The sequence below is a fragment of the Equus asinus genome, chromosome 24 (genome assembly GCF_041296235.1).
Source record: "Equus asinus isolate D_3611 breed Donkey chromosome 24, EquAss-T2T_v2, whole genome shotgun sequence".
NCBI classification, from domain to species: domain Eukaryota; kingdom Metazoa; phylum Chordata; class Mammalia; order Perissodactyla; family Equidae; genus Equus; species Equus asinus.
The window spans coordinates 14,964,071-14,988,276 of NC_091813.1; the positions used below are offsets into that span (position 1 = coordinate 14,964,071).

Sequence of the window (24,206 nt, forward strand, 5' to 3'; positions counted from 1 at the left end):
CATCCAGTGCCGGTACAAAGCAGGTATCCAATAACTTACAGCTATTTTTATTTATTGTTATTGGTACTATGTTTGAATATGCTGTCAGTCAGCATTTTTCCACTCCAATTCATCTGAAGGATATAAAAGGACTCCGGTGAGTAGAATGGCTTACTACAGCAGGAATCTTCAGTGGGTAGGAAGGAAAAGACACGTCTAACTTAGAAAAAGGCCTCCAGGTGATCCTGGCATTCAAGCTCTTGGGAGGTCAGTGTCTCTCCAACTCTCCCATGCCCTTGTTCTAGCAAATTCAAAAGACTTTGTTACTTACAGATATAAATTTAAATAGCATAATTCAAAATAAACAACAATTATTTTCTTGTATCTTCCCTACATTCTTGAATGTTTCGTTATTCCATTCCTATGATGTGCTTATTGAGTCACTTAACACCCATTAATTAAATTCAACTTGTTTTTGCTAGAGTTGCAGTCTTAGTACTAACTAGTAGAACTTAGAACTTAGTAGTAATTCTTAAAGTTCAGTGTGCATCAGAATCACTTGAAGGTTCTCTTCAAACACAGGGCTCCCAGGTCAGGGTTTCTGATTCAGTAGGTCTAGGGTGGAGCCTGAATATATGCATTTCTAACAATTCCCCAGGTGATACTGGGGTATTGCTGGCCCAGGGACTATACTCAAAAGCTGCTATGCTAGGATATTAAAATGGTGTGGCCGTTTAACTTAATTTTAACAAGTATTTGTTTTCTTTCTATTCCTCCTCCTCTGTTCCCCTTCGTCCTCCTCTTCCTCCTTCTTTTGGCTTTTCTTACCTGGAAATCTGATTTCTCTCCCGCACACTTTGACATTTTAAATAGGTACTGGAATTCCACTCATTTTCATTTTTATCTAAATCTTTGTTTCCAAATGCAATTCCTTACTGGAATCTAGTACAGAATGTCAATTTTATATCATCTCTGAGTCTTAACCATTCTTAGATGCATGAAACCTGATAGTCAAGAGCTTCAGTGAAAGTGAAGGTTAGTTATGTTTCAACGGCTTCAATTTTAGCTTTTGTTCTGGCTACTTTGCTTGGTTATTTACAAAATGTTCTTCGAGTAAAAATGGTCACTCCTTTATTTTGTAAACTTGAGCACAAAACATTTAAATGAGATTCTCACAATCATACAGGTAGTCAACGGCAGCTCAAGGAAGAACATTTAGGATTTCTCAGTTTAGTACATTTCCCACTTGATTACATCTTCTTTTAATATCATTGCAATTCAGTTTATGGATAGGCATGATATTTAGGTCACTGTGAGACAGGACAATCACAGTCCCAGAGCTATCTCTGGATTTCTGTATTACCTGGAATCACTGACTATGCCTTCCTGGTAGAGGGACATCCAGCCAGGTAAAAAATTAAATAAAACTGAAATTTTCCCTATGACCCAGATGGTTGATTTTTGGAACCTCAATGTTGCTAATAGGAACTTTTGCTTTTCTCCTTGCATTTCTGACTGTGAACATAACCATTATTTCCTTAAAAAAAAATACTGCAGAGCAGAGTGGTATGCAGAACCCATGTGATCATCAAATGGGGAACACAGAGCATTTTAACCTAATGAGAACTTTCGCTTCCCAGGGCGACCTGTTTGTACTCTGTGCCAAAAGACCTCTAAGAGGCCTACAGCTGTTTTAACTTTGTCATTTCAGACAAGAAGTGCGGCCCCTGCAGCAGCTGCAGGGCCCCCCCACCTGTTCTGCGTAGACCCAGGAAAGGGGCTCTTTAATCTCTGGGCCTGAGAAAAACCTTTATTAAGGAAAGAAACGGGGCTACAGAATTAATTCCTGGGGCGAACCTTGGGAGCACAGCAGGTGGTGGCCAAGAAGCCATGACAAAATTAAGGGAAAGGATTCAGATTCTTTTAAGGCCACGTGTGACTAGCAAGTACATGTGGGTTACAGCTGTAGAGAAGACTGTGTTTTTCATCTCTCAGAATGAGTGGCTTTCCATCTGATGAAGACTCTGTGGCAAGTTGTTTTGTTATTAGCTAGGTATCTCCAGTTAAACTTTGTTTTTATTCTTTTCTGAAACTAACTCCATGCAGACCAGTGATTTTGAAAGTTCTTCTAAAGTTTGCAGTATGAAATAATATTTCATTTTTTAAGCTATATTCAATGTGGTCTTTATTAAATCTTAGACAAGACCTGTCTCTGGGTTGCATCATTCTCAAGAAGACCTGCTAGTGGTGATGGCTGTCTGTCATTCTGCTTCCAAAGTAAACTCACTGGGTATTGGTGCAGAGGCAGAAACGACAGGGAAAGGGCCAATAGCAAAGACAAATGGCAGCAGCAGTGGCAGGTTCTTTAGGGACCTTTTATTTATTTATTTATTTTTTGAGGAAGATTAGCCCTGAGCTAACATCTGCTGCCAATTCTCCTCTTTTTGCTGAGGAAGACTGACCCTGAGCTAACATCCATGCCCATCTTCCTCTACTTTATATGTGGGACGCCTGCCACAGCATGGCTTGCCAAGCAGTACCATGTCCACACTTGGGATCTGAACCCGCGAACCCTGGGCCACCCAAGCGGAACGTGCGCACTTAACCGCTGCACCACCGGGCCAGCCCCTTTAGGAACGTTTTAAAATACCAACAACACTGGAAATTTTTAGGGACAACTAACTAGAGAAAAGTCAACCGACCTGTTCATTTCTGTACAAACTCATTCTGGACGCCCACGGTTGTAGCATCACCAATGATCTGCGTGACTTCCAGTGTCTGTCTTATCTTGAGAGATTAGGGGGGACTTGATTTTTTTTCTTCTAAAGCATGGTCCTTTGCTTCTCTTGTTTGTAGGTATTTAGTGCGTTTGCATCCTGTGTATGTTATCTTCTGGGGCACCAGGTAATTAAAGTGGAAGAAGCATGCGGATTTCTCTGATTGTAGAATGCTAGTTATTGTGTTCATTATTCACGGCATATGCTGTCCAAATATTTTTCACACTGATTTGTTTGCATCCACATATCTACCAATGGAAACAATTGGTAGCAAAGTTACTTTTTATTTTACTTCCTTCTTTTAGCAAATGAAGGTACAAATCAGAATAATTAGCTCTGCTATGTTATCCGAAAGATAAGGAAAAGAAAAAAAGATAAAGAAAGCTAAACAAAAGCTAAACTGGCTTTTGCAGAGAAACTTCCTCCTCTCTGCTCTACTTTTGCCCTGACTGACAGGGAGGTATATGGGGATCGTGTACTTTGCTCACATACTGGCCCCTTTCTTTCTTGAGGGGACCTGTTTACAGTCAGTGCAAGAGCCCCCAAGGAGGACTGCTGCAACTGCATTGTGCCATTTCAGGCATGATCTACAGAGGGTGCAGCAGCTGTGGGCACCTTTTCCATGCTTCAGGTGCCTTCTGTCCCCCTTTAGGGACTCCCTGCTCCACACCCCAGCCCCCAGGTCTTCCTAATGCCTGACAGTTCCCCAAACCTACTGTGCTACCAAACTGACTGGAACCCTGGCCTAAAATGCCTTTCCCCTCTTTCTTCGCTTGGTTAACCCTCACTGATCCTTCAAAGTGTAGCTTAAATATCACCTGCTCCAGGAAGCTTTCCTTGACCCATCACCTTCCTAACCCCCAGGCTTGCATAGTTCCTTCTGTGTGCTTGCATAGCACACAAGATGGTATCCAGTGATAACCTGTATTATTTGCCTGCTTATTTCCTTTTCCAACCAGTTTGGGAATTCTTTGGTGATAAGAAGTATGCTTTACTGATTTCCCTATCTTTTGTAACTATGGTGATGAAGAGCTGAAAAAAGATGCTCTTGAATGAAAAGTAAATGAATGACTCCAGGCAGATATTCACGGTATATTTAAAATAACGAATGGTGTATTATGCTAATGCTAGGTGCTCTTTCAAATAGACTCAAAATACGTGTGGCTCAAACATAACAGAAGTCTATTTCTTGCCCACATAGCAGTTTGAGCTGGTATTTCTGGTCAGTGGGACCAGAAATTCTCTGTGGGATCAGTCAATAACCAAGGCTAACAGAGGCTCTGCTATCTTTGATGCATAACTTCCAACCACCGTGGTTGTCGCAGCCCCACCTGGCCAAGAAAGAGAAGGGCTCTGACAAGCTCTCCAAGAGCCAAAAGACTCTTCTGGAGTCAGCCAGCAGGGGCACTCGTTACTTTCAGACACGTCCCACTGCCTAGAACTCAGTCACTTGGGAGCACAGACCTCTTCCAGGGCTAACATTCTAGTATATGAATTCAGCAAAATGTCAATGTGACTACTTTTCATATGGGGCCAATCGTTAATTAAATTTCTATAAAACCATGAAATTGCTAGTTTCTGAATGTTTTACTTTATGACTTCAAAAATAAAGCTGCTTTTGGTCTATTATGAAACACTTTTTGAACACTAAAATCATAACAAAAGGTAACTCAATCTATTGTATTTGCCTAAGCCTCACCACACGTCTCCCTGTTCTATTCTGGATTATGTTGTTCAACCTATGTGTGTGTGTGTGTGTATGAGAGAGAGAGAGAGAGAAGTATATTCATTAACCAATCTATTTATTCCTTTTAGGTACCAGGTGCCATGTTCTGTGCTAAGAATATAAAATGATTGAGACTTATATCTGCTTTCAAGGTTCTTATAGTCTAGTGGCATTCATGTAAGTAGAAAGTTATAAATCAGTATGGTAGGCAAGCTTCTCTTTTCCTGTTATTCATTTTCAATCTATTTCTTCTTTTCTCCCATCCATCATTCCCAAAATTGAACTCCAAAGCCTCCAACCTTGTGAAATTATAGATCTTTATAAATTTTCTGTTTATAGTCTACCCAGAAAGAAGTTTCATTTATACAATCTCTTCAAACCAATACTAGTGATTTCTGAAAGCTACTATTAGAGCACAGGTATTTTTATTTTGTATGTTCTCTGGGGAGGGGAGAATATACTTATTTAATGAGTCATTTTAGAAGCCTAGAATGTTAGATAACTGGAAATTATAAACATCACTAATCATCAGGGAAAAGCAAATCAAAACCACAATGAGGTACCACCTCACACCTGTTAGGGTGACTGTCATCAAGAAGATAAGAGATAAGTGTTGACAAGGATATGGAGAAAAGGGAATTCTTGTGCACTGTTGGTGAGAATATAAATTGGGTCAACCACTCTGGAAAACAATATGGAAGTTCCTCAAAAAATTAAAAATATATCTACCACATGATCCAGCAATTCCACTTGTGGATATATACCCAAAGGAAATGAAAACAGGATTTCAAAGAGATATATGCACTCTGTTTATTATAGCATTTATTCACAACAGCCAAGATACGGAAACAACGTAAGTGTCCATCTACAGATAAATGGACAAAGAAGATGTGATAGATAGATAGATATATGTAAAATGGAATTTATTCAGCCATGAGAAAGGCTGAATTGCCATTTGTGACAACATGGATGGACCTTGAGCACATTATGCTAAGTGAAGTAAGTCAGAGAATGACAAGCACTGTATGATCTCACTTATACATAGAATCTAAAATGGCCAAGTTCTTAGAAGCAGAGAGTAAGATGATGGTTCCCAGGGGATGAGGGGAGTTAAGGACAGATGTTGTTTATGGGCACAAACGTACAGCGAGTAGTAAATAAGCCCTAGAGATCAAATGCACAGCACAGGGAATATAGACAGCAATATTGTATTATAAATAAAACCTTGCTAAAAGACTAGAACTTAATTATTCCAACCATTATAAAAAGGATAATTATGTAATGTGTTAGAGGTGCTAACTATTGCTAAATGGTAATCATATTAGAGTGTGTAAATGTATCTATTAACATTTATACACCTTAACTTTACACAATGTTATATATCAAATATATTTCAACAAAAAAAGAAAGTATAATGTTCATTATGTTCACACACACATGCACATAAGATTTTCAAATAATTTTGAGAAATTCTAAAACCTCTCATTCAGTTTCTTTTACTTAAATTTGAAAGGAATTGCTTTACTTTTTTTGGATTGGGGGGAGATTAGCCTTGAGCTAACCGCTGCCAATCCTCCTCTTTTTTGCTGAGGAAGACTGACCCTGAGCTAACATCCATGCCCGTCTTCCTCTACTTTATATGTGGGACACCTACCACAGCATGGCTTGCCAAGCAGTGCCGTGTCCGAACCCGGGATCCAAACCGGCAAACCCCGGGCCACCGAAGGGGAATGTGTGCATTTAACTGCTGTGCCACTGGGCCAGCCCCTGAAAAGAATTGCTTTAAAAAGACACGTTGCTACTATTCATCTTATTTTACCTTTTGTATGATGTTTTTCTTTTTCTTTTTTTTTGTTTGTGAGGCAGATTTGCCCTGAGCTAATGTCTCTGCCAATCTTCCTCAGCTTTGTATGTGTGATGCCCCTACAGCATGGGCAATGAATAGAGTAGGTCTGCAGCTGGGATCTGACCCCACAAACCCTGAGCCACTGAAGTGGAGCACCTGGAACTTTAACCACTTGGCCATGGGGCCAGTCCCTGTATAATGTTTTTCTTGTATCGTAAGGGAATCATTCTTTTAGAAAAGTTTTCTATACATATCTTTTGTGTATGTGTGTGTGAGGAAGATTGGCCCTGAGCTAAGATATGCTGCCAATCTTCCTCTTTTTGCTGAGGAAGATTGTCCCTGTGCTAACATCTGTGCCCATCTGCCCCCATTTTGTATATGGGATGCTGCCACAGCATGGCTTGATGAGCGGTGCTAGGTCTGCACCCAGGATCAGAACCTGTGAACTCCAGGCCACTGAAGCAGAGCCTTCGATCTTAACCACTACACCACCAGGCTGGCCTCAATATACGTATCTTTTTCTATGCCAATTTCACTAGATTGGTCTACATGAAAAAAAAAAAACCCAAACAAACAACAAAAACTTGTTTCAAACAAGTTTTGGGAAAGTACAGGTAAAACATTTTTTCCCCAGATGGATTCATATAATGTAAATTCGAATCGCATAGTATGAAAAGAAACATTACACTATGTGATGACTAAATGATTAAACATTACACTAAATGTTGACTAAATGTTTTATGTGGTTACGCTTTGTCTCATTTTTGAGATGGAAGTTTCTTGAAAATTGAAATCAACATTTTCTCTTTTCAACTCTATCATGTTGATATGTCTCATAATTACTAATTGTTAGATCCTATCTTAATTCTCTTGTGTGTATATGCTGTCAACAATTTTGCTTTTTACTTTCTGCTTATATTTGTATTTTAAATTTTTTTTTAATAATTGCAATTTAGTGTTTATTTATCATATAGTCATGTTGACCCTATGTTCAAAGAAGTCATTTAGAAAGTAAAGCAAATTTAAATTTTCTTTACTTCTCTCAGAAGATTCTCAGGTAAGTTAAAAATAATACATTGCAAGAATAGCTGTCAAAATGTTAGACAAATCATTTAAAATGTAGTAAAAGGCAATATGCATATAAAAGAAGTAAACCGTTCTTAAAACTCACAAAAATGGAGAGGATAAAAAGAAAGTCAGCCCTTGCAAAAGGACTGTGAGTCAGAAGTTCCAAATTTCATCAGACTTAAAAACAAAACAGTAAAAAGACAAAGAAAGAAACCAGATGCACATTTGGGGCCTATGTATGGAAAGTATTATATTTTGTATGGTTTCAACAAAGGTACCAGAATGATAAAATGATCATTGTGTTTCAGTGGGACTCACACCGAAAGACAGGAATTACAGAACTGCGTAAGAAAGTACTTATTCATTTTAAAACCATCCGTTGAGGGTACTTTTGCAAACCTCACTCTGATCCTAAATGAATTCAATAAGAAACACTTGAAAAGTTGCATTTTGCCAGGTTGGGTCAACCTGATAGAGAATGGACACCAACCTAACAGCTGAATGTATGCACTAGTTGCCATGTGAATTACAAGGAGAGTGCTGGCAAAAGTCCTCAAATTTGAATAGTCCAACATCATATGTAAGTCACAGCATCTGAAGGCCATTCGGAGGGGCATTGCTGCTGGTTTCCCCTGTCTGTCTATCTATATATCTCTCTCTATCCATCTATCATCTATCTGCCTATCCAAATCTATCTAATCTATCTATCTATCTATCTACCTTAGCTTAACTGAGGTATAATTTACATACATTAAAGTTTACCTGTTTCAAATGCACAGTTGGCTGAATTCTGTTAATGATACAGAGCTGTGTAATCACCACCAAAATCACCCTAGAGTCTCCTCATGTACCTCTGCCCTTGTTCCCTCCCCTGGTCCTTGAGTACAGGCAACTGCTGATCTGCTTTCTGCCACTTCAATTTTCCTTTTCTAGAATTTCATATAAATGGAATTAGATAGTATGTAATCTTTTGAGTTTGACCTCTTTGATCTAACATAATGGTTTTGAGATTCATCCATGTTGTACACATTAATAGTTTGTTTCTTTTATTATCAAATAATGTTCTATTATATGGATATATCAAAAATTGTTTATCCGTTCACTAATTGACAGGCATTTGGGTTATTTTTAGTTTTTGGCTACTATGAATAATGCTTCAATGAACATTTGTGTTCAAGCCTTCATGTAGACACATGTTTTCCTGCATCTTGGATAAATATCCTGGAGTTGAATTGCTGGGTCCTACAATAAGAATATATAAAACTTTGTAAGATACTGCTATACTAATTTGCTAAAAGTGGCGGGACCAATTTCCATTTCTACTCACAATGTATAAGAGTTATAGTAACTCCTCAGTAAAGACTCCAACAGTTCGTCTTTTAAATTTTAGCTATTTTAGGAAAAGTGTAGTGGCACATCATTGTGGTCTTAATTTGCATTTCCCTGATGTCTAGTAATGTTGAGCGTCTTTTCATATGCTTATCTTACATTTGTATATTTTCTGCTCAAATCTTTTGACTATTTTGCAATTGAGTTTTTTCTCTTCTTATAATTGTGTTCTAAGAGTTCTTTATATATTGGCTATATACGAGACCCTTGTCAGATGTATGATTTGCAAACACCTTCTCCCAGTCTATCCCTTATCACTTCATTTTCTTAAGTATGTCTTTCCAAGAAAGAAAATTTTAATTTTGATGTTAAAAACAATGTTTCATAATTTTTGATGCTATTGTAAATGTTATTTTTCAAATTTCAAATTCCAATTGTTAGTTACTAGAATGTAGAAATCCATTTATTTTTTGTATATTGATATTTATTCTGCAAAGTTAGTAAATTAACTTATGATGTTTAGTAGCCACGTATATTTCATCAGATTTTCAGCATAGATGATCTTGTTCCTGTAAATAAATACACTTTTACTTTTTCTTTTCCAATCTGGATTCCTTTTGTTTCTTCTCTTTATTTTATTGCTGCAGTGCAATATTACATAGAAATGGCCAGAGCAGACATCACTGCCTGGTTCCTGATCTTAAGGAGACGTCATGCAGGCTCATTAAGTATGAGGTCATTTACAGTTCTTACATCACTTTTATTACGTTGAGGAGGTTCCCTTTTATTCCTAGTTTGCTAAGAGTTTTATTTTTCTTACAAATGAATGCTGGATTTTGTCAAATGCTTTTTCTGCATCTATTGAGACGATCATATGGTTCTTCTTTTCATATGATTAATTGTTGAACCAACTTTGCATTTCTAGGATAAATCTCAATTGGTCATGCTGTATTATGTAATATAGATTTCTGAATTGGATTTGCTAAAATTTTGTTAAGAATTTTTGTCTTTGCCTTTAAGAAGAATATTTTTCTGTAGTTTTCTTTTCTTGTAATGTATTTCTCTGGTTTGGGTATCAGAGTAGAGATGTCTTCATAGAATAAATTGAGAAATATTTCCTTCTCTTCAACTTCCTCAGAGAGTTTGTGTTGAATTGGTATTATTTCTTCCTTGAACATTGGTAGGATTCCCTGAAGCAATCTGGGCCTGGAGCTTTCTTTGTAGAAAAGTATTCACTTCAGATTCATTTGTTTCAATGATTATAGAGTTATTGAGATTATCTATTTCTTCTCAAGTGAGCTTGATTGTGTGTCTTCTAGGAAGTTTGTCTGTTTCATCTAATTAGCAAATTTATTGTCATAAAGTTGTTGATAATATTCTTTTCTTATTTTTATTTTTAAACTTTTTTTTGAGATAATTGTAGATTCACATGCAGTTGTAACAAATGATTACAGAGAGACCCCATGCACCCTTTACCTAACAAGGGTCACATCTTATATAAAATTATAATACAATATGATAATCAGGATATGGAAATTGATACAGTAAAGATACAGAACTTTTCCATCACCACGAAGATCCCTTCTGTTGCCCTTTTGCACCCAAATCCATCTCTCTTCTTTTCCCAGTCCCTGACCTCTGACACCCATAAATCTGCTCTCCATTTCTGTAATTTTGACATTTCAAGATGTCATATAAATGGAATAATACAGTAGGTAACCTGTTGAGATTGGCTTTTTTCACTCAACATAATTCTCAGGAGATCCATACAAATTGTTGCACGTATCAATTGGTTGTTCTTTTTTATTACTAAGTAGTATTCTATTGTAAGAATGTACCACACTTTATTTAACCATTCATCCTTTGAGGATACCTGGGTTGTCTCTAGTATTTGTCTATTATGAACAAAGCTGCTATAAACATTTGTGCACAAGTTTTTGTGTGAAAATAAGTTTTTGTTTCTCTGAGATAAATTGCAAGGTTGTATGATAGTTGCATGTTTAGTTTTCAAAGAAATGCCAAAATATTTTCCAGATTAACTGTACCATTCTACATTCTTACCAGCAATGTTTGAGTGATCTGGTTTCTCCACATCTTTGCCAACATTTGGTGGTGTTATTTTTTATTTCAGCTATCGGTGTGTGGTGATATCTCATTATGATTTTATATTTGCATTTCCTTATTGGCTAATAATGTTGAACATCTTTTCATGTACTTATTTGCCATCTGTATTTCATCTTCAGAGAAATGTCTATTCAGGTCTTTTGCCCATTTCTAATTATATTGTTTATTTTCTCTTAATTGTTAAGTCTTGAGAGTTCATTATATATTCTGGATATTAGTCCTTTGTTGGATATGTGGTTTGCAAATATTTTCTTCTTGTCTGCAGCTTGTATTTTCATCCTCTTACCAGGATCTTTAGCAGAGCAGAAGTATTTAGTTCTGTTGAAGTCCAATTTATCAAATTTTTCTTTACTGGATACTGCTTTTGGTGTCAATTCTAACAACTCTTTACCTAATCCTAGATCTCAAAGATTTTTTTTAAATACAAGTTTTATACTTTTACATTTAAGTCCATGGTCCATTTTGAGTTAAGTTTTGTCTTGAGTGTGAGACTTATGTTAAGGTTCCCTTTTTTGCCTACAGGTGTCCAGTTGCTCCAGCACTATTTCTTGAAAAGACTATCCCTCCTCCATGGAGGGAGACACATTTGTGTAGGTTTATTTCCGAGTTCTCTCTTCGAGGCCATTGATCTATGTGTCTATCTCTCAGCCAATACCACACAGTTGTGATTACAGTAGCTATATAATAAATCTTAAAATTGGGTAGATTGATTCCTCCTACTTTATTCTTTTTCAAAGTTGTTTTAGCTGTTTTAGTTTCTTTCCGTTTTAATGTAAACTTTAGAATTATCTTGTCTACATCTACAAAACTATCTTGCTGTTGTTTTGATAGGAATTGTGTTAAAACTTTATGTCAATTTGAAGAGAGCTAACAACTTTATTATATTGTGTCTTTCAATTCATGAAGACAGTATAACTCTCTACTTATTTAAATCATTGATTTCTTTCACTAGCATTTTGTAGTTATCATATGTCTGTATGTTTTTTGTTAGATTTATAGCTAAGTATTTCTTTTTTTGAGCCATTTAAAATGGTATTGTATATTTAATTTTAGTGTCCATTGCTAGTACATAGATATACAGTTGATTTTAAAATTTTTATCATGTATCCTGTGCACTTCTGAACTCATTTATTAGTTCTAGGTGGTTTTTTGGTAGATTTCTTGGGATTTTCTACAGAGACAATCAGGTCATCTGCAAATAGAGTTTTATTTCTTTTTTACTGGTCTGTGTGCCTTACATATTCTTTTATTGCCTTACTGAACTGGCAAAAACTTCCAGCGCCATGTTGAATAAGAGCTGTGCGAGCAAGGCATCCTTGAGTCATCCTACATCTTAAGGGGAAAGCGTTCACTCTTGTATCCTTCAGTATAATGTTAGCTGTGCATTTTTATAGACGTTCTTTATCAAGCTGAGGAACTTTTATCATGAATCAGTGCTGAGTTTAGTCAAATATTTTTCTGCATCAATTGACATAATCATGTGATTTTTCATTGTTAGCCTGTTAGTATGGTAGATGACACTGATTTTTGAATTTCAATCAGCTTTGCTCAGGTAAATCCCACTTGGCCATGGTATGTAATTTTTTAAATATATTTCTAAATTCTTGTTTCTAATATTTTGTTAAAGATTTTTGCATCTATATTCATGAGTGATGTGGGTCTGGAGTTTTCCTTGTATTTTGTATTTGGTATCAGGGAAACACTGGCACCATAAAATATACGGGAAGTGTTTCCTTCTATTCTATTGTCTGGAAGTGGTTGTTTAGAATCAGTGTTAATTCTCTAAACGTTTGGTCAAATTCTCTAGTGATACCATCTGGCCCTGAATATTTCTTTTTTGGAAGTTTTAAAATTATGAATTCTGAGCCAGCCCTGATGGCCTAGTGGTTAAAGTTTGGCACACTCTGCTTGGGCAGCTGGGGTTTGGTTCCTGGGTGTGGAACCACACCACTCACCTGTCAGTAGTGATGCTGTGGTGGTGGCTCACATAGAAGAACTAGAAGGACTTACAGTTAGAATATACAACTGTATACTGGGGCTTTGGGGCAGAAAAAAAAGAGAGGAAGATTGGCAACAGGTGTTAGTTCAGGGTGAATCTTTCCCAGTAAACATAAAAAAAAATAAAGATAAAAATAATAACATTATGAATTCAATTTCCTTAATCATTTTAGGATTATTCAAATTATCTGTTTCATATTGGGAGTTATAACAGTTTGTTTTTTTGAAGGCTTGGTCCATTTCAACTAAGCTGTCAAATTTATGTGTGTAGAGTTGTTCATAGCATTTCTTTATTACCCTTTTGATGTCTCTACAGTCTATAATGATATCTTTGTTTCATTTCATTTTCTTCATCAGTCTTGCTAAAGATTTGTCAATTTTACTGATATTTGCAAAGAATCAGCTCTTGTTTCATTGATTTTCTTTATTTTCTATGTTTTTAATTTCAGCATTGTCTGCTCTTATCATTATTTCCTTCTTTCTACTCATTTCTTTTTCTTTTCTAGGTTTTGAGGTGGGAGCTTAGATTATTGATTTGAGATGTTTCCTCTTTTCCAATGTAAGCACTTAGTACTGTATATTTTATTCTCAGCACTGCTTTAGCTGTATCACACAAATTTTTATATGTCATATTTTCTTTTCATTCAATTCAATATAATTTTTGTATTTCCCTTGAGACTTCATCTTTGACACAAGGGTTATTAGAAGTGTATTGTTTAGTTTCCAAGAGTTTGGGGATCCTTCTGCTACTCATTCCTAGTTTGATTTCATTTTGGCTGCAGAATAGATTCTGTGTGATTTCAATTATTTTAAATTTGTTGAGGCCCAGGATATGGTCTCTGTCAAGTGTAAACTTGGAAAGAATGATGTGTTGTGGGGAATGTTCTTAGATTCTTTTGGTTGATGGTGTTGTGCAGTTCTTTTATATCCTTGCTGATTTTCTGCCTAGTTTTCTATTAATTGTTTAAAGGGGTGTTGAAGTCTCTAACTATAATTGTGAATTTGTCTATTTCTCTTTTCAGTTCTTTTCTTTTTAGCTCTGTTGTTTGGAGCATACACTTGTAGGATTGCTTGTCTTCTTGGTATATTGACCCTTTTATCAGTATGTAATGCCCTTCTCTATCTGTGGCAAACTTCTTTGCTCTGCAATCTACTTTATCTGATATTAATATAGCCATTCTTGCTTTCATTTGAAAAATGTTTACATGATATACCCTTTTCTACCCTTTTACATTCAACCTACTGATATCATTATATTTAAAGTGAGATTCTTACAAACAGCATATAGTTGGGTCATGTTTTTTAATCCACTCTGCCCAATCTCTGTCTCTTCATTGATATATTGAGACCATTTATACTTAGTATGATTATTCCTATGTTAGGCTTCAATCTGTCATTTCAGTTCTAGTTTTCTGTTTGTTCTCTCTGTTTGTCATTTCTCTATTTTCTTTTTCCTGTCTTCCTGTGGGTTACTTGATGAATTTCTTAGAGTTCCATTTTTAGTTATCTATCATGTATTTCAGAGTATCTCTTTTTACAGCTTTTCTAGTTGTTTTCCTAAGTACTACACTATATGTACATAACTTATCATAGTCTGCTGTAACATTATTTTACAAGTTCGAGTAAAATGTAGACGTCTTACTTCCTTAATGTCTCGTCACCCTCCTCCACTTATAACATAATTGTATTAAGTATTTTCCCTATGTACACCAATAGTGTTATAATTTTGCTTCAATTATCAGACATATTTTAGAAAACTCAAGAGGATAAGGGAAATGTATTTATTTAGTCATATTTTTAATTTTTAAAATTTTTTCTTCCTTTCTGGTGTTCCAAGTTTCCTTCTTTTGTTATTTGTTCTCTGCTTATATCTTCTTTTAGCCATTCTTTTAAGTAATTTTTGCTGGTGGCAAATTTTCTTAGTATTCCTTTATCTGAGAAGAATGTCTCAATTTCCTCATCATTCCCGAGGGATACATTCACTGGACATAGGACTCTGGTTTGACAGTTCTTTTCTTTCAGTAATTGAAAAATATTGTGCCGCTTCATCTGGCCTCCATGGTTTCTGATGAGAAACATTCTGTCGTTTGAATTGTTTCTCCTTGATAGGTGAGGTATCATTTCTCTTTCTCTGCTTTCAAGATTTTTTCTTTGTCTTTATTTTGTGCAAGTTTGAGTATGATGTGTCTTGGTGTGCTTTTCTTTAGTTTCATTTTGTTTTGGGTTTACTCAACTTCTGGAATCTCTAGGTTTATGTCTTTTGCCAAATTTGGGAAGTTTATAGCCATTATTTCTTTGAGAGCTTTTTCAGTCCCTCTTAATCTTCTTTTCCTTCTGATAGCCTAATAACATACATGTTATTATAATTCTACAGTTCTCCAAGACTGTTTTTTTTTTAAGTATACTTTCTTTGTTGTTCAGATTGGGTAATCTCTATTGTTCTATCTTTAAGCTCACTGATTTTTCCCTCTGTCTTCACCATTCTGCTGTTAGCTGAGTTCCTCTGACTCTGTACCAGCAGGCGTGGAGGGCAGCTTGTTACTTCCAGGTGGTGTTAAAGTCCACATTCTCCACTTAGTCTCTTTGACACCTGAGGTAAGGGTGTTATTCCTTACTGCTGGGCAGGGGTGGGAATTGTGGCTCTTCACTAGGCTTCCACTGGTGTCTCTCTGGCTGGGAGGCTTAGGAGGGCCTTGTTACTCCTAATCCCTGCTGATGCTACAGGTAGGTTGGCCTTATTACTGCTGGAGAGTAGTGCAAGTCCTGACCCTTAACTAGGTCTTCTTTGATATGACCCAGTGAGGAGGGGGGAGGATGCCTTGTTACTGCCAGATAGGGGTAGAAGTTCAGGTTCTCTACTCAGTTTTTCTGTTATCACCTTGTTGGGAATTTGGGGTTCCTCATTACAGTCTGGAGAGGATGGAAATCCAGGCTCCCCACTTGGCATTTGCTGGCAGATGAAGGTGGAGCCACAGTTTTTCTGTGAGTCTGGCTTTAGTAAAGTGACATTGTCTAAAAGTTTTCTTTCTTTCCAGGCTGTCCCTTTCCCAGTCCTCTATCTAGAGAGAGTAGGCTTTTGTTGTCTGTACCCGTTGTCATTTCTTGGTTGGTAGCTTCTTCAGCAACACGTCTGGGACATATGAGGCAAACAGAAAACCCACAGAAATTAGGGCCTGAGGTCCATAGCAGGTTTGCCTTCTTTTCTCCACCTTACAGAGTCTTCTTATATTTGTTTCACACATGCAGGCACTAGCGCGCACACACACACACACACTTGTTTGGTGTTTTTAGTTGTACTTAGAGGGAGAAATAGGGAAACGTATGTCTACTCTATCTTCCAAAAAGTGGAAATCTTTGAGATTGGTAATGTGTCTTCTCTTTTTTCTTGATGTTTTCTTGATCAGTCTTGTTAGAAGTTTACCTATTTTACTGATGTTTTCAAAGAACCAGCTTTTGGCTTTATTGATTTTATCTATTGTGCTTCTGGTTTCTATCTCACTGATTTCTACTCTGATGTATACTACTCCTTATTATTCTTAGTTTGAGTTTTATTTGCTCTTCTTTTTATAGTTTTTTAAAGTGTAAGCTGTGGTCATTGATTTGAGACCTTTCTTCTTTTCAAGTACAAAATATTTAGTGCCATGCAATTCCCTTGTTTATTGCATGGCACTAAATAGCTGCATCCCACATATGTTAACTGTGTTTTCAATTTCGTTTAGCTCAAAATGCTTTCTTATTTCCCCTTTGACATCTTCTTTGACCAATTGGATATTTAGAAGTGTGTTATTTAGTATCCAAATATGTGGGGTATTTTCAGGTATCTTTCTGTTGTTGATTTCCAATTTAATTTAATTATTGTCAGAGAATATTGTATTATTTGAATCGTTTTTAAATTTATTGAGACTTGTTTTATGACTCAGAATATGGTCAATTTTGGTAAATTTTGTATGTGCATTTTATTTACTTATTTATTTAAGATTTTATTTTTCCTTTTTCTCCTGAAAGCCCCTTGGTACATAGTTGTACTCTTTAGTTATGGGTTCTTCCAGTTGTGGCATGTGGGATGCTGCCTCAGCATGGCCTGATAAGCAGTGCCGTGTCCGTGCCCAGGATCTGAACCCATGAAACCCTGGGCTGCTGAAGCAGAGCATTCGAACTTAACCACTTGGCCATGGGGCTGGCCCCTGTATGTGCATTTTAAAAGAATGTTTATTCTGCTGTTGTTGGGCGAAGTATTGTATAAGTGTTAATTAGGTAAAGTTGGTTGATAATGTGCAACGCTATATCTTGACTAATTTTTGGTCTACTTTTTCTATCAATTATTTAGAGAAGCTTAATAAAATCTGGCCAAACTTGTGATTTTGTCTATTTCTCCTTTTAGGTCTAATAGTTTTCACTGCATGTATTTTTGAAGCTGTCTTATTGGTGGTGTAAATATTTAGGATTTCTATGTTTTCTTGACTAATTGACAAGTTTATCATTATGGCATAACCTTCTTTATCCCTAATAATATTCTTTGCTCTAAACTATAGCCTTCCTGATATTTATATAACTTTTTTTGACTACTGTTATCATTGTATATTTCTTTCCATCCTTTTACTTTTAACCTATTTGTGTCTTTTTATTTAATATGTGTTTTTTGTAGACAGCATATATTTGATCTTCCTATTTGAATCCACTATGACAGTTTCTTCCTTTTAATTAGGGTATTTAGACCATTTATATTTAGTGAGCTTATTGATATGTTTGGATTTAGATCTGCCACTGTACTATTTGTTTTCTACTTATCTAATCTGTTTTGTTTCCCCTTCCTTTCTGTCAGCCTTCCTTTGGATTGTTTTTTTTTTTTATGATTTTGTTTTATCACCTTGGCTGTAACTCTTTGCTGTGTATTTTCATTTTCAGTGTTGGATAATGTTTAGTGGAATACATATTTAACTAGGCATAGTCTACCTGCAAGTGCTATTACCCCATTTCACATACAGTACAAGAATCTTTCTACAGTGTACCTCCATTCCTTTCCCCTTGCATATTATGCTATTTTTTCATATCTCTAGCCTCTCCATATGCTATAAATCCCACATTTCATTACCATTCTTTTTGCTTTAGACATATACTAACTTTTAAGGGGATTTAAATAATAAGAAAAAGATTTTTATAATTATTCTCCAGTTACCATTTCTGGTGCTATTTATTCCATTTTTCAGGTACAGATTGGCATCTAGTTTTATTTTTCTCTGTCTGATGGATTTCCTTTATCATTTCTCATATTCTGAATCTGCTTTTGTTAAATTCTCCCACATTTGTTTGAAAAATATCTTTATTTTACCTTGCTTTCTGTTTAGGATTTCTAAGATTTTATTGTAGTAACATATACATAACATAAAATTTACTATTTTAATCTTTTTTAAGTACAATTTGGTGGTATTAAGTGCATTTATGATGTGGTGCAACCATCATCATTATCTATTTCCAAAATGTTTTTATCATCCCAAACAGTAACTATCTACTCATTAAACAATATATTTCCATTCTACCCTTTCTTTTTTGGAGGGAAAAGATGTTTTTTGCTGGGCAAAAAATTCCAAGTTGAACTTTTAATATTTTTTATAGTACTTTAATAATATTGCTCCTAGCTTCTATTGTTTTGGACCCAAAAAATGGTGTAATTCTTATTTTTGTTTTCCTGTGTGTATCTTTTTCTACAGCTGTTTTTTAGGTTTTGTCTTCACGGTTTTAAGCAATTTAATTATGATATGCTTTGTTGTATCTTTCTTCATATTTCTGGTGTTTGTGCTTCATTGAATGTCTTTGATCTACCAGTTTATTGTTTATTATTTTCACAAAAGTTTTTTTTTCTGTTGTTTTCTCTCCACTTTTCTTTCAGGACTTTGGTAACAATTATATTAGGCTGCTTAATAAAGTTGTTTTATTGATCACTGATATTCTGTTTACTATTTTTTCGTCTTTTTTTCACACTGGGTTTTATTCTCGTTAGTTTATACTGCCATGTCTTCAAGTTCACTAATGTCTTCTTTTGCCTTTTCTGTTCTTGAATCCTATCCAGTGTGCTTTCCTTCAGGAAGTGATGTCATCAACGAAACAGTTTGACCCTAATACTAAGACCAGTTTACAGTGGGACCTAGTTTGTCATGTTGCATCATATCTTAAGTTCATAGTCTCAACCGAATATTTAAATAATATTCCCAGAGCATATTTCCTGAAGTTGATGGCATCATGTCTATTTTAGCAGCAGGTCATTTTTTGTGCAATGTAAAGGTGAATTGTCATATCATCTTTTGGCCTTGAAAATAAACAGCCCTAGGCAAATTCTATTCTATAAATATCCTAACTATTTATAGTAACAAATGCAAAATAGTTGACGTGCTTTTCTCATATGTGAATAAGTAAAACCATAAATTAAACAAATGGTTGATCTATCATCCAGTGATTAGAATAGTGGTGCATTTTATATACTGAATAAAACATGTTGATTGAGTGACTGGAAAGAAGCATTATACAATTTCTTAATTAACTATAATAATTTTGCTTTTGTTTTTTCTAACTCAGCTTATATTCTGGTCCTTGTGTTGAAATTAATTATGGGTAGCTTTTCCAGGCTCTGTAGCGAGGAATGAAGTGATTTATTAATGATGTATTCTGTATAGTTTGAAAGGAGTTGGTAGCATTCTATCTGTGCTGTAGTCAATGAAAAATTAATGTCATTTGGTTTAGTAGCTACTTTAGTCCCCTAACAGCCATTCTTCTCTTTCTTCTGTCTTGCTGGCAGAACCTACCTTCCATAACAAAAAGCGATAATACTTGATATTTGAATTTCCAATCAGCCTTATACCTTAGAAATGAACATGTGATTCAATCCTGGCTGAAAGAAGCTAAGAGTGAAAATCCTAGAGATAGTGATAAAAAGATAGAGATACATGAACAGAATCTTTCTGTGTTGGACATATGATAATTATATGTTTAGAGTTTTTGTGGCTTTAATGTTACATTGAAGGGAAGACCAAACAAGTTGTAGACAAGGTACTCCAGAGCCCTAACATTCTGTAGATATTAAACCAATAGTGTTATCATCATGAAGAATTGCTTGGGAGTGACATCATCAACATGGCGCAATATGAGTTTTCTACCTCCAAAAGAACACCAATGAGGACAATCACCCATGGATGAGAGTGCCTTTGTGGAAGTCCAGGAGGACAGTGGAGAAGATCCAGTGCAATATTAAAGGGGAAAAAAATCCAGAATTGGACACATTAAAGAGGGTAAGAGGAACAGTTTCATTTTACCTGTGTCACCTCTCCCCCAAGGTGGCAGAGCTCAGTCACAAGGGAGATCTTCTCGACCCATGAATTCTCTCATGGGGAAAATGAGAGCATAGAAGTGAGCACCCAGTTTCCCTATTTGTGCAGGTGGCCAGCAAAGAGACCCACTTCTTTCTTGCTCCATCCAGAATACTAAGGGATGCTGTGAGACTGAGGTGGGCAGGGAGCAGCTAGGAAAATAACAGCCAGGGCTCTAGGAGGACATCAGAGTACTTAGATCCAATAAACTGCTTTGCAGATTCCATCAGGTGGGCCACTCTAGAGCTATTGGGGATGTCTCAGCTGCAGATTCCCCCCTACCGGTCCATGAACACCCTCAATGCTATGTGCACCTCATGTACACACACCCCCCACCCTATGGATGGCTCCTTCTATGCACCCCCAGGGCAGCAAGAGAGAGCCTTTGCTGAAAAACAATCTTAAAATGTATATGGAACAACAAGACTCTGAATAGGCAAAGTAGTTCTGAGAAAGAAGAACAAAGTGAAAGGCATTGCATTGCCTGATTTCAAGCTATATCATAAAGCTATAATAATCAATAAAATATGGTACTGGCATAAAATAGACACACAGACCACTGAAATAGAATCAAGAGCCTAGATATAAACCCATGCATATATGGTCAACTAATGTTTCACAAGGGCTCCAAAGATACTTAACAGGGAAATGATAGTCAGTTCAATAAACAGTGAAGGGAAAACTGGACATCCACATCACAAAAGAACAAAATTGGACCCCTGTCTTATACCACTCACAAAATTTAACTCTACATGGATTAAAATCTTAAATATAAGACCCAAAACCATAACAATCTGGAAGAAAACAAAGGGAAAATCTCCTTGACATTGGTCTTGGCAACAATTTTTTGGATATGATGCCAAAAGCAAAAACAGACGAATTGGACTACATCAAACTAAAAGCCTTCTGCACAGCAAAATATACAATCAAAAAAATGAAATACAACCTATGGAAGGGGAGAAAATATTTGCAAACCATGTAGCTGATAATGGGTTAATATCCAAAATATATAAGAAACTCATATAACTCAATAACAAAAACCCCAAAAAATCCAATTAAAAAATAGATGGACGTGAATAGACATTTTTCTAAAGAAAACATGCAAATGGCCAAGTACATAACTAATCATCAGAGAAACGCAAGTCAAAATCACAATAAGATATCATCTCACATGTGTTAGAATGACTATCATCAAAAAGACGAGATAACGTGTTGATGAGGATGTGGAGAAAATGTAACATTTGTGCACTCTTGGTGGGAATGCAAATTGGTTCAGCCACTACGGAAAATCTTCAAAAATTAAAAATAAACTACCATATAATCCAGCAATCCTACTTCTTGGTAGGTATCAGAAGAAAATGAAGTCACTATCTCCAAGAAATATCTGCATCCGCCTGTTTATCGCAGCACTATTCACAACAGCCAAGGTAAGGATCAACTTAATTATCCATCAATGAGTGAATGGATAATGATAGAATATGATTGATATAAACATATATAAAGTGGAATATTATTCAGCCATAAAAAATAAGAAAATCCTGCCATTTGTGACACATGGATGGACCTTGAGGGCATTAATGCTAAGTGAAATAAGTCAGACAGAGAAAGACAAATGCTGTATGATGTCAATTATATGTAGAATCTAGAAAAGTTGAACTCGTAGAAACAGTGAGTAGAATGGTGGTTTCTAAGAGCTGAAGGGTGAGGGAAATGAAGAGATGTTGGTCAAAGGATACAAACTTCCAGCTATAAGATGAATAAGTTATGAGGACCTGGTGCACAGTGTGATGACTACAGTTAACAGTGCTGTCTTATATACTTGAAAGTTGCCAAGAGAGTAAATCTTAAATGTTCTCACCACACATGCAAAAAATTGTGATATTGTGATTTATGAGGAAATATATTTGGTTATTCAGATGACCAAAATATGTTTCTCATATATATTTGATCTTTGTCCGTGGTTCCTGGCTCACAGCTCCTAAAACCCTTGAAATTTCCTCTGATAAAAGCAATAAATGTGTCTTTTGTTGTGTTAATGAGGTGAATCTTGCAAAGTACTTCAGTACCCTAAGGATGGAGGGAGGGTTGCCCATGGAGCCAGCTATGTGATTAGAGGAAATTTTAGTCCCACCCCTGACCTCCAGGGAGGGAAGGGGACTAGAGGTTGAATCAAATACCAAGGGCCAATGATTTAATCAATCAGGCCTATGTAATGAAGCCTCCATAAAAACCCAAAAGAAGAGCTTCTGGGTTGAGAATGGTGAGAGTGGTGCACCTGGAGAGGGCATGGAAGCTCCATACACTTTCCCATACCATGCCCTATGCATCTCTTCCATCTGGCTTTTCCTGAGTTCTATCCTTTCATAAGAAACTGGCAATCTACTAAGTAAAATGTTTCTCCGAGTTCTGCGAGCTGCTCTAGCAAATAAATTGAACCTGAGGAGGAGGTTGTGGTAACCTCTGATTTATAGCCAGTTGCTCAGAAATACAGGTAATGACCTGACCTTGTGACTGGCATCTGAAGTCCAGGCAGGAGGTTGTGGGAATCTCCAATCTGTAGCCAGTTAGTCAGAAGCACAGATGATAACCTGGACTTGAGACCAGCATCTGAAGGGGAGGAGGGCAGTGTTGTAGGACTGAACCCTTAACCCGTGGCATCTGACACTATCCCTGGGCAGATAGTGTCAGAATTAAGTTGTACGATACTCAGTGTGTGTCAGGACACTGCTTGTTGTATGTGTGGGGACACCTCTCCCACATTGGAATTGGTGATCAAAACTCAATTTAGGTAATTATGTGAGGTGATGGATGTGAGGTGATGGATGGCTTCTGGCCATGTGAGGAACATAAACCACAATTGTTCAAGTTACTGTTTCTCAAACTTTAATATGAATGTGACTCACTTGGGGATCTTGCTAAAATAAAAATATGGATTCAGTAGTTCTGGGGTAGCCAGCCCTGGTGGTCTAGTGATTAAGATTCGATGCTCTCATCACCATGGCCCAGGTTTGTTTCCCAGCAGGGAAGCACACCACTGACTACTGGTTGTCACACTGTGGTGGCTGACTGTCGCTGTGTTACTGAGAGCTACGCCACCAGGATTTCAAATACCAGCAGGGTCACCCATGGTGGACAGGTTTCAGCAGAGCTTCCAGACTAAGACAGACTAGGAAGAAGGACCTGGCCACCCACTTCTGAAAAAATTAGCCATGAAAACCCTATGAATAGCAGTGGATGGGGCCGGCCCCATGGCTGAGTGGTTAAGATTTTCTGCTCCACTTTGGCAGCCCAGGGTTTCACCGGTTTGGATCCTAGTATGGACATGGCACTGCTCATCAGGACATGTCGAGGTGGCGTCCCAAACAGCACAACCAGAGGCACCCACAACTAGAATATACAACTGTGTACTGGGGAGCTTTGGGGAAAAGAATAAAAAAAAAAATTGGCAACAGATCTTACCTCAGGTGCAAATCTTAAAAAGAAAAAGTGGAGCATTGTCTGATGCAGCTGTAGACGACGTGAGGATGGTGCAGAAAGACTCGGCAGGTTCTGCTCTGCTGTACATGGGGTGCCAGGAGTTGGAATCGACTCAGCACTAACAGCAAAGTTTTGGGCGGGGCCTGAGACTCTGCATTTCTAACAAGTGTTCAGATGATCCCGATACTGTTGTTTTATGGAATTAGGCCATTTCATTGGAAGTATTCACAGCTGAAATATCCTAAGTGATTCCCTAATACTTGATGATGAGAGTGAGTAAGCTTACTACAACAACAAAAAATTGGCAAAGAACAACACTCAATAAGTTTTAAGGAATTTGATGATAGAATGTAGAATTTAATGCATTTAGCTAAGGCTACACACAGCAGTGTGCTGGTGAATGTTTAACGACTGGCTCTGTGGGGGGAAAAAGGTCTGGATTTTAAAAAAGTAGCTGTCTAGAGAAAAAAAAAGCCATGCCAACTTCCTTCATGTAAATACTCCCATCATGGCTAATTGCACGC

General features: G+C 36.7%; 1 long non-coding RNA gene across 2 annotated transcripts; it reads left to right on the forward strand.

Moving 5' to 3' along the window:
• Positions 1–14,842: 14,842 nt before the first annotated feature.
• Positions 14,843–21,635, forward strand: LOC139041778 (uncharacterized). Of its 2 annotated transcripts, none has more exons than XR_011497664.1 (3): positions 14,843–14,956; positions 19,931–20,127; positions 21,551–21,635. It is a non-coding gene; the product is annotated as an uncharacterized lncRNA (long non-coding RNA). The 2 variants fall into 2 exon arrangements; XR_011497663.1 differs by having other exon boundaries at positions 14,875–14,956; positions 19,916–20,127.
• The last annotated feature ends 2,571 nt before the right edge of the window (positions 21,636–24,206 follow it).